This window comes from Mustela erminea, chromosome 13 (genome assembly GCF_009829155.1).
Source record: "Mustela erminea isolate mMusErm1 chromosome 13, mMusErm1.Pri, whole genome shotgun sequence".
NCBI classification, from domain to species: Eukaryota; Metazoa; Chordata; class Mammalia; order Carnivora; family Mustelidae; genus Mustela; species Mustela erminea.
The window spans coordinates 20,598,586-20,617,613 of record NC_045626.1 but is presented as its reverse complement, the minus strand read 5'-3'; the positions used below and the strand labels follow the sequence as shown (position 1 = coordinate 20,617,613).

Here is a 19,028-nt window from a genome sequence, read left to right as displayed (position 1 = left end):
GAGGCTGACCCCAAAGTCTCCGATACTCCTTCCCACACCACACCCTTCAAACCAGAACATTTTAGATGTCAAACAATCTGACACCCAAATATAAAGCTCTGCAAATAAAACTCCAGAATTTATAATAGTTTGGTTCCTTAAATTAGAGCTTAGCACTAAATATGTTCTAGAATCCTAAGAAGGCTTCTTATTTATGAAGAAAAATGTGGATAAACATAGGGACCAAAGTTGTGGCCCAGACAGTGAGCAAGTAAGATTTGTTTATGGAAGAGGCCAAATCTGCCTAAATACTGTCCTCCAAACACGACAGTATTTAAAGCACTACTCATGTTTTATACCTAATAAAAATGACCGGAAGAGCATCCCGCATGAAACCCTATATTAATGTAAAGTTATTGGTGAAAAGCAAAGTGTAAATGAGTTAAGAAATTCAAGATCAGAGAATAGCCTCGACACCTGGAACTCAAATATTTCGTCCCTTCTCTGGGTGGTTTTAGAAGTATCTGTGCTCTGTACACAGAGAGATACCATATATCTTCTGCAGGTAATTGTGAATGATTGCCAAAGTAAAGCATAAATTCAGGGGAAGCCTAGGCTGGTAGAAAGCAAGGACTGTAAATCTGAACTTCCTGACAGCGAAGGTTGAATTCTCAGCCGTTGTATTTCATAGATAATTTTATAAAGGAAGGGGGTTATTTTTAAAGTTTCTTTATTAATTAAATACTTTTAAGTATTACAATAACACAGTGCCTCTGTAGTCTAGCAACTTACTTAACCAAAAATACTAAAATCAAAGCACAGTAAGAATCTCAAAGAGCCAGGCGCCTGGGTGGCTCAGTGGGTTAAGCCTTTACCTTCGACTCAGGTCATAATCTCGGGGTCCTGGGATCGGGTCCTGCATCAGGCTCTCTGCTTGGCAGGGAGCCTGCTTCCTCCCCTCTCTGTGCCTGCCTCTCTGCCTACTTGTGATCTTGCTCTGTCAAATAAATAAATAACATCTTAAAAAAAAAAAAAGAATCTCAAAGAGCCAATTCAGAAATTCCTGTACAGTTTCCTTCTATCAGAGATGAGTGGGTCCTGAAACAGGTGTGTCTAGAAACTAAACAAGGGTCTGCTCCATTTTTTTATCCATTTACTTATCTAGTATTTATCAAGCCACAGCAATAATATCTATTATAATTATAATTATAATTATATCTATTAACATGTCCTTTGTTATGGGCAGCATTGAAGTTTTGAATGCAAAAATTAAAACATCTATTAGTTATCAAGCACTTACTATTTGCCAAGTGGAGCACTACGAGCTTAATAGGATCTAACTAACCTAATCTTTACAACATCTCTAAAAGAAAGAAGGTACAATTACCTTCTTTTTCCATAGGAGGATACTGAGCCTCTGAAATTTAAGTAAACCTGGGTCAGTCACACAACTATAGAGACAGAGATAGAGTTAGAGGTCTAAAATCATGCATTCTCAGTTTAGGGAAGCAAATACTTGCAAATTTCACAAGTCCTTGAAGTGGTTGGGAGGAAGAGGGGAAGGACAACAAAATGACCTCAGTAAATAAACTCATCAATGACTAAAAGCTGCATTTATACCTACAAACATTAGAATGTGATCTTATGTGTGTGCATCCTGAAATGGAGACCTCTGGCCATTCTTCCTCATTTATTAAGGACTTTGATACCTTGCTAAAGTATTTAACTCACGCCCAGCATCATTCTGAGTGATTTCATCATCCATATGGAAGACCTCATGACTTCGTTGTTACTCAGCCTCTTGCTCCGCAGTGAACCCCCCCATACTGTCTATTCTCTCCCATTAAAGAAAACCCCCTTGGTTTATCATTCTTCCTCCCCAGCCCCAGCTTTTATCTTTGTGTCCCTCTTCAAAGCCAAACTCTCAAAATAATTAAGTATTCACAGTCTCTCTTTTGTCATCTCCCACTCACGACTCCCTCTACCCCTCGAGCTCCTACTCCCATTACACTGCAGAAACAAGTCTGCACACGGCCTTTCACTTGGTCCTTTAATAAGACCACACAAAGTCCAAATAAACACATGTTCTTATTTCCCAGGCTTCCAAGCATTATTAAACTTCCTCTTTATTGAAGCACTTCTCCTTTGACTAATATGACACATTCTCTCATAGCTTTCCTCCTAATGCTTCGACCAACCTTTTCCATCTTCTTTTTCAATGCACATGCCTCTCCCTGACCAAAAAATATATCAGAGTTCCCAAAGGATAGGTCTCAGGCTCCCCCCTCTCACTTTACATTTTTTCTCTCTAGGGGATCTCATTTGTCTACACAGCCTAAAAGTACCACCTGTACACATACCGGTGAGTCGCTGTTTTATTTCTTTCCACCTCCAAAAGACTCTACTCTGAATCCCATTCTGTATGTTCAGTTGCCAAGCAGACACCTACACTTGAGTGTCTCAAAAGCACCTCAGACTCAACTTTTTCAAAATGAAGGTCGTACATTCTCAACAACATTTGTTGAATGAATGCTCAAAAATGGGAATACCTGTGCAGAATTCTATCCACGCAGGTGAATTGAGCCTGGAGGAGAAAGAGGGCGCCTGTGTGGCTGGGTCAGGAAAGCAGCTCACTCTTGCTTTCCTGAGGTCATGATTTCAGGGTTGTGAGATTGAGTTGGGCATGGAAACTACTTAGGATCCTCTCTCTCCCTCTCCCTCTGCCCCTTCCCACCACCCACTCTCAGGCTCTCTCTTCTCATAATAGTAATAATAATAATAAATCAAAATTTAAAAAGAAGATAAAGGCAAGTTTCTGCAAGAATCAACTGCTAAAGCAGCAGATCTCTGTGTACAGAGAGAGGGTGTAGACTAAATCGAATAATGTATACACATCGCGATTTAATGAAAGCAATAAACTGACAATAAAATGATGGAGGTGAGGTAAAGGGGAAATGAAGGACTAAAAAAGAGACTGGATTTTGAGAAAAGAGCAGTATCCAGGTAAGGTTAGAAAAACTTAATGATATTTATCACCTGGTAATCAAGAGTAAACATCCAATCGCTATGAATCGACTGACATTGGCACTCCATATATTAATTTAAAATTATTTTCCTAGTGTTTCATTCTCAAAAAATCAATACAGGCCTCCTCCTTCCCTTTCTCTAATATTTTCGGAGGTAACCAACAGGGTTTGGGGCCAAGGGAAGAAGGAAACCAGGAATGGTAATATCCCTGCCAGGGTCGAGAGCTGGCTTCCACGCAGAGGAATGGACACAAACGATGACCTTATATTAAGAAAATTGGGAGCAAAGTTTCTCCCTGTCAATGAAGGGAGCTATAAATATAGAAAAGAACAATCCAGAATATACCCTCCATTGTTGGATTGGAACTGGAATTGGAAGTATCAAAGCAAACTCGTGGTTTTCTGTAGATAGACAGATAGATGGATAGATAGAGATATCTATAATTTATATATACACACAAAGAGATAAAAATAATACAGAAACAAATATATATACATATTCTGATGTATGCCTAAGTTAAAAACTACTGACCCACTGATCCACACAACACACACACACTGACACTGAATTTATGAGTGGATCTGTAGTTTTTAAACTTCAAGTGCATCATCAGAATCACCCAGGAGTCTTATTAAAACACACATTTCTGAGCCCTGCTACCAGAGTTTTGGATTCAGTAGATCTGGAGGAGAGTCTGGCAATTTGCACTTCTAACAAGTTCCTCAGTGCTGCTGCTGCTGCTGGTCCAGGAACCACACTTCGAAAACTACCAAGTGAAAACATACAGACACGCATAGGCACACGCGCGCGCGCACACACACACGTGTTCGCATATCCATACATATATTTCCAAGACTTATCCACCAAGAGGGCCACAAGGAGAGACAACAAGGAGTAAGCAAGTCCTGCATGGTTTTAAAGACTATTCTCCACCAAAACGAACCATGACTCCTGGAACAAACAGCTGGTCCCAGTGCTGAGGCAGGGTAAGTACAAGATGCTCCTGGAACATCTTTTTGTGGAAGAAAGTAAGGAAGTGTTCTAACAACGTCAGGGAACTTTCAAAGGGACAGAAATCCAGCTGGAAGGAACTATCAGTAGCTGGATCGGGCATAATTTGAGCATCAAAATAGATAATTCTTATCTATTGTAAGATTATCATTCTTTGAATAAAATAGGAATCCATGAGTATATACAGTAGAATCCAAACTCATAACACTTATTAACAAGTACAACTTATGAATGAACTTTGCAGTGAAGAAACCCGAGAGACGCCATCTACACAGAGTACAACATCCTACCTATAGGGTTCCTGACAAAAACGCATAATCTCACTCAGGAGGAAATATCAGATAAATGTAAATGAGGAACATTCTATGATGTCATTGACTAATACTCTTCAAAAAAAGGTCAAAACCATGATAGATGAGAAAAGACTGAGGAGCTGCTCCCAACTGAAGAGTAAAGAGTAAAGTCAGCAGGGTGCCTGGTGACTCAGTCATTAAGCATCTGCCTTTGGTTCAGGTCATGACCTTGGGGTCCTGGGATTGAGCCCCGCATCCGGTTCTTTGCTCCGCAGGAAGCCTGCTTCTCCTTCTCCCATTCCCCCTGCTTGTTTTCTCTCTCTCAGTGTGTCTCTGTCAGATAAATAAATAAAATCTTAAAGAAAAAAAAAGAGGCTTTATAGCTACATAGAATGTGTAACCCTAGGTTGGATCCTGGACATCATTAAGACAAGTGGAAAAATTTGAATGGGTTTAGTGAATTAGATAATAGCAATGTATCCATGTAACTTGTAATCTTGATGTCTGTGCTGCAGACGGACTTTGTAGGAAATACACCCTCAAGTACTTAGAAGTGACAGGCAGCATATTCTCATGTGGTTCAAGGAAAAGAGTAGTAATGATATGTAGAGGTACTAACAGAGAGAGCACAAGAATGATAAAAACCAAGGGGCAAAAATGGCAACAGTGGAGAATCTTAGTGAAGGACATCTTTTCTTGAACTATTTTTTTTTTTTTAATTAAAACGGCCCATAAAATTGATATGTTTCAAAATGTCAGCCTCCAGTTCACTCTAAGTTAGATGGTCCTACTCTTAACCAGATTGTGCTGGAAGCCACTTTAAAGGACAAGAGAGAGTTGGTGTGTGACCATGACATTTCACAGGAAGTGTGAATTTTAAGCAGGATCCTGATGCAAACCTAATTCCTTTTGTGGTGGTGGTGTTTTATGCATTTTTCTTTTAACTTTCTTCATTTCTTTTTTTTAAATTTTTTTCTTTGAGTATAGTTGACACACAATGTTACATAAACTTGATTTCTTTTTAATCACGATGGATCTCTTTCTACCTAGATTTATTTTCAGGCATAGCAGTAATGGTATTATTGTCATTAACATTTAGATGCTTATCCTTTCCAAATATGAATCATAATTTGGAAAAAATTTCTTTCACACATTTTCCACTTATTAACAATTTAATTCTGTAGCAGAATATGAAATATGAAACACACTACATACAGATGGCAAAGTCATTTTCACTGGGGGCAGAGAAAGCACCTAGACTTCTCTCCTTTTTAGCAATGTTATCATCAAGATTTTTCTTCCCCTTTGAGGGGAAATAAATATGTTTCTGAAAAACAACCCAAAAAATGCACATGCTGCCAACTCCTGTATATCTTGATGATTTGCTAGAGTTTTCTTCTAATCATGTAGACAAATTTGTTCATTCTGCTTGCCAAAATAAAGGTTTATTATGACTTGTAATGTAGTAACTTTCCTCAAAAAAATTTTTACAACCTTGCCCAACTATACATCTTTATGCACCAAGCAAAACACAAATCACTGTCTTGGGAGTCACTACACAGAGATGTTAGCACACGGGGCCACCGATGCAATTGACTTCGGTACTTTTTTATCTGTCTTATAGATCCTCTTTCTTATGCTCTTATATCTGTAGATCACATTTCTATAAATTTCAAATCCTAGCATGCACTAAGGAATAAAATATGCACATATGTAATTGTAATTCACTGGAATAGCATCTTAGCAGGGAGTATTTCTTTTTGTCACTGTTATTTTTTTGTTGTTGTTATTATTCTTAAGCTGGTAACAATTAATATACACTGAGGCTTGGAGCAGCTGGGCAGCTCAGTGGGTTAAGCATTTGCCTTTAGGTCATGATCCGAGGGTCCTGGGATGGAGCCCTGCATCAGACTTCAGATTCCGTGTTCAACAAGGAGTCTGCTTATCCTTCTCCCTCTCTCTCTCCTCCTCCCCCCCATTCATCTGTGTGCTCTCTCTCTCATGTAAATAAATAAAATATTTTTATAAAACTATATATATAGTTTTAATATATAATATATATTTAATATGTAATATATTTAATTTATATACTTAATATATAATAAATTTATACTATAAATGTATTATAAATGAATAAATAATAAATAAATGAATTATGTATTTAATATATAATTTTATATGTGTGTGTGTATATATATATATATAATAAATATTTACACACACTGAAGCTTCTGTCCTTAAACATTCTGCTCCTCCAGAGTCCCCAGTCTCAGCAAAATTTTTTAACCAGTTGTCTATAAAGAAACGTGGAAGTCATATACATTTTCTTCCTCCTTGCCTTTGGCCATATCATGGAAGTCTAATCCCTGCTGATCTGTCTTCATAAGAGCTTTCTCATCTAGACCTTCCTCCTTATTCCTCATTGCCCTGATTTGGTCCAGACACTCATCACTTCAGCTCAGCAATAGTCACACATCTCAGCTCCCTACCAGCTAGCTGCACCCTCCACATTGGTGTCAGCAAGAATGATAAACGAAAGTGGCAACAATGGAGAATCTTAGTGAGGGGCATTCTTTCTGTAAGTCTGACACTAGTGCCAGTTGGAAATATAGAGCGTGGCCATGTTGGAGACTCTAGGGAGGTTCAACCAAGGTAGCAACAGCATTGAGATTTAGAACAACATCACAGGAATAAATGGAATCCAGACACCCAGGGATAACAGTCGAGAAGTTTCAACTCAGGAACAGACACCCTGAAATCATAGTCAAGGACTTTACCAGGCAGAAAACCAAAGAAGAAAGCAAGTAAGAGCATGCAAAGGACAGAACCAAGGGATTGTAGCAGCCTGAGACAATAGCCTAGATCAACACCAAGCAGGGGACAAAGCTATGAACTGTTTCAAGCCAAGAACCAGGAAAGTGATGGAAGGAGTTGTCCAGAGACAGCTGAGGGGACAGAGAACATAAGAACAAAGACTTTTTTTAAGGTGGTGGCTCAGAGTACTCAATTCCACCTGACATCTTGGCTCAAAAACCCTGTACCTCAGAGCAGGCAGGAGGCTAAATTACCTTCAATACAAGTATCTTCACCCATGAAAACTCTTCATCCTCTGAAGTTTTATTTATTACTTTTTAGAAAAATTTTATCTAGTACCAAGTCTGGTGAATGAACTGGGTGACCAAGTTCACAGACACTCTCTTAGGTGAGAAACAAGATGTGATTACAAAGTAATGAGATTGATTTTCCTCTGTGGCTTTGGCTCTAAAGGGAACACCGAAAGAAATGTTTCCAAAAAGCATTGAAGCATTTTAAGATTTAAAACAACATCACAGGAATAAATGAACAGTCTCCTAAGGTGACTTCTTCCAAAGGAGAAAGAATATATTTGGATTTACATTTCATTGTGCTTGCTTAAAAACCAGTCCCATTACCATGCATAAGTATGTTGCTCCAGCACGCATACTGTAGAACATAATAAGGTCCACTGATGTTGAGCAAAATGTTGCTGTGGTTTATTAGTTCAGAAAATAATGAATTAAAAAAGGTCTTTTTCCTGGGACTAATTTCCTGGTCTTTTATATGCACATTTGTGCATACTCACTATATATGCTTGGCACACTCTGTTGATGATCTGACCCTTCACAGATCATCTCACCAGACTAGGGTTCCAGTCTTTGGTGAAGAGTCTTTGGTGAAGAGCTTCTGTAGATAGTGATGACATTCTAAGTTTAAGATAAATCATTTCCCAAAGTATCGAATCCAAATTTGGAAGCAAACTTTACAAAAAATTATGTAATGCATTTCTCTGTGCTTTATTTCCTTATCTTAAAAAAACAGAATAACGGTCATGCCAGCTTCATTGACTTATTGATAATTAAATGCACTAAAGCCTGCCCAGCACGGTACTTGGCGTGCATTAAATACTTGATAAATGTTAACTATTTCTAGTTTTACTGATGCTAAGAAAGCAGAGAACTTGCCTTTAGAGTCTGGGTGAGAAAGCAACAAGTTTGAGCAACTACAAAGGTGAAAAGGGAATACCTCCATCTGCAAGAGAGAAAAAGCCTCAAGGACAACATGCTAGAAGAAGAGAAAGGCAAAGCAAAGCATTCAGTCCTGTTCCCTGCCTGGATTCAAAACCACTTTGTCAAATTACCTTCGGTATGAGCAACCTCGGTCTTGGAGACTTCTCATTCAAAGCAAAGTCTTAGGCATGGGTTATTTTTCAGGTGATTGAGGAAAGTACAGTTTATCAATCTTCTAACTTTTCTAAGCAGAGCCTGCTGACTCTAAAGTTAGAGCCAGTAACCATCTGTAAAGTAGAGAGGATAGAAGGTGAGGCGAGGCCCTTCCAATCAACCAAACAAACCCAGGATCCACTCATTATGAATTAAGTTCCTGCTCATCAGTAGCAACATTTCTTCAAGGTAAATGCACAGCATCCTTTGGCATGTTTTAGAGAAAGCAGAGTAGGAAGCTTGCATTTGAAATGAAAGGGACTAAGTAGGAGAGAGAGGCAGAGGGATGGAAGCATGGGTCACTTTCTACCCAGAAGGAAAGCCCCATGTGGGTTCTGGACATCCAGCAGGCCACGGGAGGGCACTGGGTGTGTTGGGCATGAGAAAGTGGAAAGAACAAAAGGGAGGATGAAGGGAAGTGGCTAGGAGACAAGGGTTGAACGGGCTGAGGTCTCTATCAATCACTCTATTGACGCCCAAGATTGATTCAGTTGACCTGCCTAAACTCCTTTCCTCACTTACCTTCATGCATGTCCTCATCAAGGCTGTACAAACTAATTTTAACAATGTAGGAATATCATTCTTTGACCAAGGGTATGAGAAGAGTAATCCATTGCTAAGACTTTCAAATAAGCCTTTGAACCTACGTAAGGAACTCTATAGAAGCCATTAAGTGTTTGCTTTCATGAATGCCTAATCTGTGCTTTGCGTATCTTATCTCACTTACTAAAAGAAGAGATATTATTATTTCCACTTTTAGGTGAAGAAACAAGATCAGGCAGGTTAAGTAAGTCAAATATCACCCAGTTAGAAAAAAAAAAAAAAGAGCTGAGAATTAAACCCAAATGTGTGTTATCATTGTAATATCATTCATTCCACTAATGAGCAAACACATGGCCTCCCTAATTTTGCCGGGGATTATAATATGCTGGGAAATAGGCTGAGTACTTACTATCATAACAAAGTGTTGTATGAAAAAGCATCTGCTTGTAGAGAAAACAAAGAGGTATAAATCTAGTTGAGGAGATAACTCATACACTCAAAGGAGATTGCTCCACAAATTCAAACAAATAATTATTAATGACTGTCTCCATCACCTGCTGCCACAATAATGATGCTGCATGAACCACCCTGAAACACAGTGACTTACAACATCAGCATTGGTCTAGTTGACCAGTGTGCTGGCCAGTGATGTCAACCTGTCCCAGCTGGATTAAATCCATGTCTGACAACCGCCAGCTGCCATAGCACCATTCCAGGATGGCTCCTTTGGGCTAACTGGAGTCCCCTGAACCCCCTTCATGTCCTCCAGCAATCCTCATGGATGGTGTAGAGCCTGGGGCCAGAGAATCAAGAGAGACCACAAAAGCACAGTATGTGCATTTTCAAGCTTCTGTGAACATTCCATTTGCCAAAGCCAGTCAAAGGACTGAGTTCAGATGGAAGGTGGGGAAATGGACTTCACCTCTGTGGTGAAGGGTCTGCGAAGTCATGTAGCCAAGGGCAAAGATACAAGGAAGGGAGGAACTGAGCCAGAAGTGGGATCTATCCGCCACAGGAGTCAATGACGACGGTGATAGAATATCTGAGCATTTGCCGTGTGCGCAGACTCTAGTCTAAGCATCTCCCATATTCTCAAATAATTGTCAAGGCTTTTCTCTGAGTTAACGACTACTACCCCATTTTATAGATGAGGAAACAGGCCTGGAGAGGCTAAGTTACGTAGCCAGGTTGATGATGTAGCAGTAAGTGGCAGAACCTAATTTAAACAATGACCTAACTGATGCCAATACTTTTTTTTTTTCCCACTTTGGGTTTTAGTGAAAATTATTTCAAGGAAAAAGAAAAGACTGCTTTAAAATTAAAAATGAGTTTGAAAGACCATGAAATTTTGTATACATTCCAACCAGAAGCTCTACATTTCAAGATGTTTCACAGCAATTCTTTAATAATATTTGATCAACAGATCAAGCTACTGAACATTTCTGTTGGTTGTAAATACATCATGTTATTTGCAAAACTCTTAACAAGGATTCATGAAAACAATGGTAAACCTAACCCAAATAACAGCTCTTTTTTTTTTTCTTTTTCCCCGCCTGGAAGCTCAAGACTACTTTAAATTTTGTGTTCTTGGCAAATGATTAAAAAGCACTTGAGAAAATGTGCTGTCTGGTACGGTTTTACATGTACGAATTCGACGAGATATTACAATTTCTCTTTCTAAGCAAGAGTAAAACTTCACAAGTGATTAGAACAGCGTCGCATCGAATGGAGAAAACTGTAAGTGGGACAGTCACAAGCCATGCCATTTGCCAACACAGTTCATTACATTTTGTTCATTACCACAGTGCGTTTATTACCAAGAGTAATAAATCATGGAGAAGAACAGGAAAATCTGGCCTCTGAAACAGATGCAGCGGCAAGATCCAGCACAAGACAGTCAAGACAGTCTCCACAACTGAGAAACTGTAACTCACTTTGGCAACGGCACGCTTTGATTTCCTTTCCATCCTTTTGTTCCTTACAGCTCCTGTGATTGTCTCCCATGGGTTTGGCTTAGTGCTCCTCCTCCAGCCTACTTCCCAACGGGGTGGGAGGTGGAGCAGAGGAAAATCCAGAGTCACGCATTCCTGGCCCTGTAAGGAGTGCTAGAGCAGGGAGAGGCAGGCAGGAGTTTCCAGAAAGGGAGTCTGGCACTGGTTCCCTGGTTGGAGATCTGCTTAGGCAACGGACTGGTTGATAAGCCCAGCATTTTAGATAGCAGAACACGGACAAATTTGCAACAGAGAAACCAGCACTCCTAAGATCTAGAAAGACAAGGATGATGAGTGTCCTTGCGGAAGGGGTGCCTTTGCATCAACTTAAAGCTATCTTTTCAGTACTCTACCCAAGTTCTATCAGGCAGAACTCTGCAAAAACACCTATGAAGTAGTCTACCAGCCTTGGGTGCTGGACTATCCACAGTCTGATTCACAAAATCTCACTAAATCCTGTAAAGAACTCACACGTTTGCCCTGAGGGAGCCAGCGTTTGGACAACGGCCACAGGGACCGCATTGGGCCAACAGGCAACACAAGACTGCTCTCCCCTAACTGGTTAAGTAAACAAAACAGTTTGTTCCCTATTCCCTCCTGCCGTCTCTAACCCCAGAGGAACTAGGCCCACAGCAGGGCGAGCAGAGAGGAAGAGCAGAGAGAAAGTGGGCAATGGTTGATAGTGCTCCCCCTCCCCTTCTCAAGTCCTTCGGAATCAAGGCTGGCCCATGCCAGGAGGGGACAAGACCAGCAAATTGTAGTAAGATCACTTTAAATTGGCCTAGACTGGACTAACGTTGCTAATAACTGGAAGTGGCTGGAAAGCTATGGGATGAGCCGGAAACGTCATAGAGGGACGGAAAGAGGAGATTCAGCTGAGCACAGCTAGAGGCAATGACTGAAGAACAATGGAACAATGTCATTCCCATCCCCTTCCTAAATCAGACTTTTCAGTGAACTGGTTACTCTCCAGGTCTCCATTCTCTTCTCTGAGTATTGGAAACTTTCCAGTTCTAACATACTCTCAGAGCCAGGCTCTCTACATGAGCAGGTTTTCACATGAAATGGGAAATTCTAATGCTCTAAACCACGAATAAAATAGCCTGTTTCATCTTCCAATTTGGGTTCTGCTGTAGGCCACAAATCCACCAGAATTCATGTCCAAAACCATCAGAAATGAGTAATGAACAGTCAGCAACGTTCATATCATCATCACAGACCATACCCTTTTGGAGTGTGACGCACTAATCCAGGTGTCAAAACATGATCAACTTTGGTGCTGCCTTAGAATTAAATTAAGTTTCTTAGTTTCTTTTTCTCTCAATTCAAGTCAATATATGTAGTCAGGCTTCTGACAGTTGTTTAACAGGGACACTGACATTTTACCGTAGGCTGTTTGAGTAGCTAAAAATACTTCCTGTGTTGAGCTTTTCTTCTGGGGGCTGTTTTCAGCTTTCCATGGGAGGCAATAATAAGTCGCTGGTCTCCCACTAGTAATTAACAAATCACTTGATGATTTCATTTGTGACTCTTTCTGCTTTTATTAAACAGTGACAACAGAAATTCTGTTCTGAGTTCTAATGGGATCCTTTTCCTGGTGGGAGTGTACACATTTTTGGAAAAGTCTAGCTGATGTACCAGTCAAAGACACATATTCGTGGTTGTGATTAAAAGGAATCCCATATTAAATTATTTAATAAAGAAAACCATCCCTAGTTTATCTTCTTCTCTATAAATTCTACTTCCCATTCATTAGGATGACAAAAAAATTAAGCTCAGCTGATTTTTTTTTGAATGTTCTGTTAATGACTGAGCTAAGAAGCAACAGCACCTTCACTGTGGAGGAGATAGCTTTGAAAGCAGGGGAGCTCCCCCACCCCAGGCTCTGGGGTGCATAAAACAAAGCACACCGGAAGGCGAAGGCTGAATTGTGTTTCTGTCCCAAATGTAAACCTAGGAGCTAAGAGAAGAAGTTCATGGTGGTTTGGAAGACAGAGGTCTTTTTTAGAAGGTCAGTCTTGGAGCAAAAAAAGAACTGAAAGCCATGCTTTTAATGAGATAGAGAAAGTGATTTAATAGATTAGCCTCACATCAGAGTAAGTGTCAGAGCGTGGAAGAACTCATAGAGCGTGGGGATAAATAGGTCATCGTTTTCACTCAGATACAGACAGGCTATATACTGGGTAGTGTAAAACAACCCAATTTGCACAGTGATCTCAGTTTTTCTTCCTTAAAATTCTAATCTAAATTATACTCCTTATGTAAGTGGACCTTGATTGACTTCCTCCCATTTAAACAAGTGATAATAGACTCTCAGAACATTTTCATGGAATGAACAGCTTACCCAGCCCTAAGACTCAGGCCCGGAAACTTTTTGCAATAGGAACTGGAAAAGAAAAGATCTGTTTCTCACCTGCTGGAGCTAGTGAGACCAGACTCACGTGTGCTTACACCCGGCACTCTCAGGGAAGAATTCTCTTAACCCTCCAAGGTCAACTCAATCAAGAAATCCATATGCTCAGTGAGTTACAAATATTTTCCAAACACATAGCTATGACAGATAAATTTTTTTAAGTGATATGTGCATGGTACTAAGCCCATTCCTGAAGAAGAGTTCAGGTACAGTAGCAGATTAAGAAAATACTCTAACCTATATGTGACTTGACATTTACTGCTATAAGCTCAAAGAAAACATTTTCATCCAGGAATACGAGTGGTCATCAGCTCCAGGTTGTTCTCTGAATGTCTCTTTTTGAGTCTCCCTGGGTCACTCTGAATAGCTACCTGGAAAGTATCAGCATATCACTTAGATCATGATATCCAGGTGCTACTTTTTTGCTACCATAGGTGCGGCTAAGCCAACTGGAGTCATGCGTATAGAAAAGCAGGGCAGAGGGGAGAGATATGTGAACACAGACAGAACCAAGGATACATCATCTCCTTAAAAGTAAAATTTTAAATGAGCGAGGCAACACTAGAGATCCTACAGATCAGCGCAGCTACTGGATGAATGTCCACTAAGGTGCCAGACTACCATTTCCAGAACCATGTTGCTAGACCAGAAGTTACCACTTGGGGTCACCCTTTTGCTCCAAATCCACAAGAAGCCCATCAAGTGGCCTTCTCTACCTGCACTTTGTGGGGGGAATATGGACCTTGCCAGTCTGGAGTGCTGGTAACCAGGCCCACTACAAAGACAATCAACAAGTCGGCCTCATGGGTTTCACACTTTCCGGCCTAGAATGCTTCCATGCCATAACCATCCATCTCTACTGAAACATGTGCTAAGTGTGATTTAAAACCAATCTTCCAGGAGCGCCTGACTGGCTCAGTTGGTAAAATATACAACTCTTAAGTGAGGAGTTCAAGCCCCAGGTGGGGTATAGAGTTTATTTTTTTAACAAATGCAAGTTAACTTAGGGGTGCCTGGGTGACTCCACCAGTTGAATGTCCTGGTCTTGATCTCAAGGTTGAGAGTGCAAACCCTGCGTTGGGCTCCATGCTGGGCATGAAGCCTACTTTAAAAAAAAATAAATAAATAAGCTAACTTCTAAAAGTAATACTAAAACCAATACTGCTATAGGCCAAAGATTTTCATTGATTTTTCAAGGTGAAACACACACACACAAAAAAAAATAAGCAATAAACCCACCATTTCACACTGGTGATACGTACCAAGAGTGTCACATCTAATCTGGGTGAAAGCGACACTTGAGTGGTATCTGGGTTGAGTACTAACAAAATGGAATCAAGTTTTAGAGCTGGAGAGAACGTCCTCATTCTTATGGGTGATAAGTTCATGTTCCATGGGGACAAAAAGGAGCAGCCACGGTGTGTGCTGCCGAAGTCGACCCAGAAATTTAGTTTATACACCCCTCACCCCTAAATCCCTGCCATCATTTCAGGCTGGCTCCACCTGTTCTCAGGTTAGATCAGCCACTGGTTGGCTGAGATGTCAGTCTGTCATTTAAGCAACTTCAGCCTACCCTTCAGCATATCCTAAAAATCACATTATCTGGTCACCCCCTCTTTCCATGTTCTACAGTCACATTTCTTTAAGACTGTAGATCAGTGCCTATATGTTGAGAGATGAAGGAGTATTTTCGATTTCAGCCCTCATGCCTGACTTGGCCTCACCAGATTTTCAAAACTTTATGATTTAGCAATACCTTCCTTCCCAAATTTTTCTTTCATTATCTTCATCTTGACTCTTGGATTCAATGACTAGGAATACTTTTCCTGATTAGGCTGTCATTCCACAGGACAGTAGATCTCCCCGCGTCATCACAAGCCAATAGTACTCAGACTGACCCCTGTTCTGGGCTTGTCCCCTTGATTTTCCTGGTAGTATTTTTTACTGGCATATCACCAAGTCACCTGAGTATACCCAGGGAACCCAGGTATACCTGATTTCATCTGATATACCCATACTGAGCTGATAGACTCATCCTAGCCACTGGCAATATTAGAAACTAATAGCTCACAGTTGTTCCTTCCTCTGGGTAACTACACAAGAATAAAAGTCTCATTCACCTAAGAGGTGAAAGGGAAAGGAGAGGGGAGAGACCAAAGCCAGTGACTACTGATTCAGAGAGTAAATAAAGCTGCCTATGGACCTCAAGAGGGAACAATTGCGGTGTTCAACTTGATTTATTTTCCTTGCCCTCTCCCTTGCCATGACCATGCCAAAACTAGACTTTGCCTTAGACCACATCTTCACTGGTGGCCCTTCTCCGTCCTATCTTGCTCTCCCCCTTCTGCTACAGGTTCTTTCCTGAAGGTTCTCCCGTCATTAAGTCACTTGTATCCAAATCCCACCTTGGATCATGTATCTATGGATCCCCACTGAAGATCCCTGGGCTTGCAAATTAGCAGCCTGCAGGGTCCACACTTCATGGAGTAAGCTTGGGAGCAATTTAGATTCAAATCCATTCTGGGATTTACTAGCTACCTAAAACTGGCCCAATTATTTAATCTTTGTAAGCTTCAATTTCTCCATCTCTACAAGGGACTACTAGTATAAAATTGTTGTGAGAATGGACAGTTATAATGTTGCTAAAGTCAGCACATTAAAAATTCCTTGGCTAGTGTTGAACACGTTTCCTCTAATATATTAATATAACTAATAGGAGTTAATAATAGGAATTAATACTTATCAGACATTTACTATGTCCCAAGCTCCATGTTTTATTTAATCCTCACATCAACCCTCTGAGATTATTCAGCTTTTACACCCCCCCACACTTTACAGATAAAGAAACTGAGACCATAAATTGACCCAAGTCTCAATTTTATGTGAACTTGGATTTGAACCCAAGTAGTCTGATTCCAAAAGGTGGGCTGTCCTTTGTCATCGGTAGCTATACTTCCAGGAGCCACATCCTCTCTCTTACTTCCATCCTAAGCCCCTCTACCCCTGCCTCCCTCATAACACCCCCATAGCTGTACCACTGGCAGGTATAAACACCCACACGCTCTTGGTTTTCATCCTCCAACAAAGCTCAACACTCCTGCATTCTGTTCTGCATTAGCTGTCTCTAATGGCCCCAGGTTCGCAGCTACTATATACTGAGCTCATGTAGCCTTCATGCTTTAAGCTTGTCCTTCGGTGACATTGTCACAAGAAGTGCACAATGTCATAATGTCAGGCATCTTGGTGGGTCAGGAAGTGTATTCCGAATATCCCATAAAACCTCCCACATTGGCGATGGCCCCCTTCTCTCTATAAAATATTTGGAGCTGAACTTGTCTCAGAGGGATTCCACACCTGATCACTGGGGGGTCAATTTTCTCTGAGCCCCGCTGGACGGCTGCCTTTCCATCATTACTGGCATCACAAACATGTGTGCTTTTTATTTAGGCAGAAAACAAGTTCTTATTTCTGAAAAGCACCAGGGCCAGTTGCAAAAGGGAAAAGAGAAAAGAGAGAGAGAGAGAGAGATGGAAAATAAAGATTAGATTCTATCTTCTTCCCTAGTAGGTCTCATTTTATTTTAGTCAACTGGCAGGATTATCTGGATTATGCTTAAGCAGCAAAACCTCCATCTTTTGCATATTCCTTGCAGACTTTTGCATTACGTAGAGGAAAGAGAGGTTAAGAAAAAGTTCTTGTGAACAAATGAGCCTTTAGATGAAACTTTTCATTAGGCACACAGCTCATTGAATCTAATCGGAGAGATTCAAACGAGGGTCACACTTGACCTCAGCCCTCCTCCGCTGCGGTAGAGGGTGAGGACTCAGTTTGGCCTTCAATTTCTGAATGTCAATTAGAGCAGAAACATCCAGAAGACATGCTTACCTGGATTATGCATAATGAAATGGGGCCTTTAAATCTGTTTCTTTTTTCTTTTTTTATCCCCACAGGGAACACGGCAAGTTTCCATAATAATCAGAAATATGCTGAGAATTCAAAAAAACATTATAGGATCACATTTCAGATATAATGGCTAAAAAAAAAAAAAATCACAGTAAATAAGCCTAAAGACAAGAGATGCAAAGTGAAACAAAAGAAATCAGATAGTGAAAGTTAATCAGTTCATCATTAACTTAAAAAAAAAGGCAGGTACAAAAGAGCAAATATGTATAGCAAATTTTAAAAGTTAATCAGTTAATCATTAACTTTAAAAAAAGGCACATATAAAAGAGTGCATATATAGTAACATCTCATTTTGGTTAAAAACTGCATATAAATATACAGATGCGTTTTTTTTAAAGATGCAGAAAATAAAAAGTGTTATCCGTGGTTACCTCTGAAGTAGGAGTATAGTTGTTATAAGTTGAATCATGATATTCCCCAGAAAGACAAGTTGAAGTCCTCACCCCCTGGTACTTTTTGGATCATATTTGGAAATAGGGTCATTGAAGATGTAATTAGTTAAGAAGTCATACTGGAGCAGGTTGTTCCTTACTGCGATATGCTGCTGTCTTTACAAAAGAGAGAGGCACAGAGATGGCCACATGAAGACACAAACACACAGGAAAAACGTCATAAAAGGATGGCCGCAGAAATCAGAGGGGGTGGCTGCGGGCCACCGAACGCCACGGACCAGCTACAACCACCAGAAGCTGGAAGAAAAAAAGATTCTCCCCTACTGGTTTCAGAGGGACATCTTGCCCCCACTTGGATTTTGGACCTGTAGCCTCCAGAGTTGTGAGAAAATAAATTTCTAGTGTTTTAAGCCACCTGGTGTGTGGTGAAATACAGTAACACTGGTCAAACTTTTGCCTAACCTTACTTTTTTACTTTAAACAAAGCATATATATTAATTTTGTCATTTGAAAAGGCCATTTTAAGAAAGAAAGAAGTAATAAAAAAAAAAAGGAGGGAAGGAAGGACGGACGGATGGACAGAAGGACGGACAGACAATAGTGGGACTGATTTTTTTCATTGTTAACCACCTTGGTGATGCCAGGGTGCATACTGGATAGAAGAATAAGAGAAGTGATGACTGTCCACAGGAACACTGAGATATCAGCAGCACAGTCTCTCTATGCCCCTCCGTCACTCCCTCCCCTGGTACATAATTGTGTCTTAGCCTCTATTAAATTCCTCCAACTGCTAGCAACGTGCCCCTGACTTGCTATTTCCATGCCCTGTTCCTCCATCAAGCAAGCCCTATCCATTCTCAGATCCTTTGCCCCAGGGCTCTTCTCTGTGTCTGACATCCTTTTACTTATTCATTCATCAATCATTTATTGGACATTACTCTGGGCCCGGCAATGGACAGGAGGTGTAAAAATAAATAAGAACAGCCCTTGCCCACACAGTTCTGAGTCTAGAGCAGAAAGACAGGAAATAGAAAGTTCATTGGAGTGGAAGGGCTGTCACAATATGGAGAGGCTTGCAGGGATGAGGGGAGACGTGGGGTGTGAAAACACAGAGTCCAGCCCCCTCACCTGGACTCAGAAGGGGGTGGGGACTAGGGAAGGTGAAGCACATGGAAGAA

General features: G+C 40.5%; 1 long non-coding RNA gene across 1 annotated transcript in view; it reads right to left on the bottom strand.

Annotated features, from left to right (window-relative positions):
* LOC116572398 overlaps nt 1-18,004 on the bottom strand; it is a 56,179-nt gene extending 38,175 nt beyond the window's left edge. The window contains exons 1-2 of the long non-coding RNA XR_004278290.1: nt 17,830-18,004; nt 17,381-17,481 (exon numbers count right to left, since the gene is read on the bottom strand). This is a non-coding gene — a long non-coding RNA (uncharacterized LOC116572398). The remainder of the gene's footprint in view (nt 1-17,380; nt 17,482-17,829) is intronic.
* Nucleotides 18,005-19,028: the final 1,024 nt, after the last annotated feature.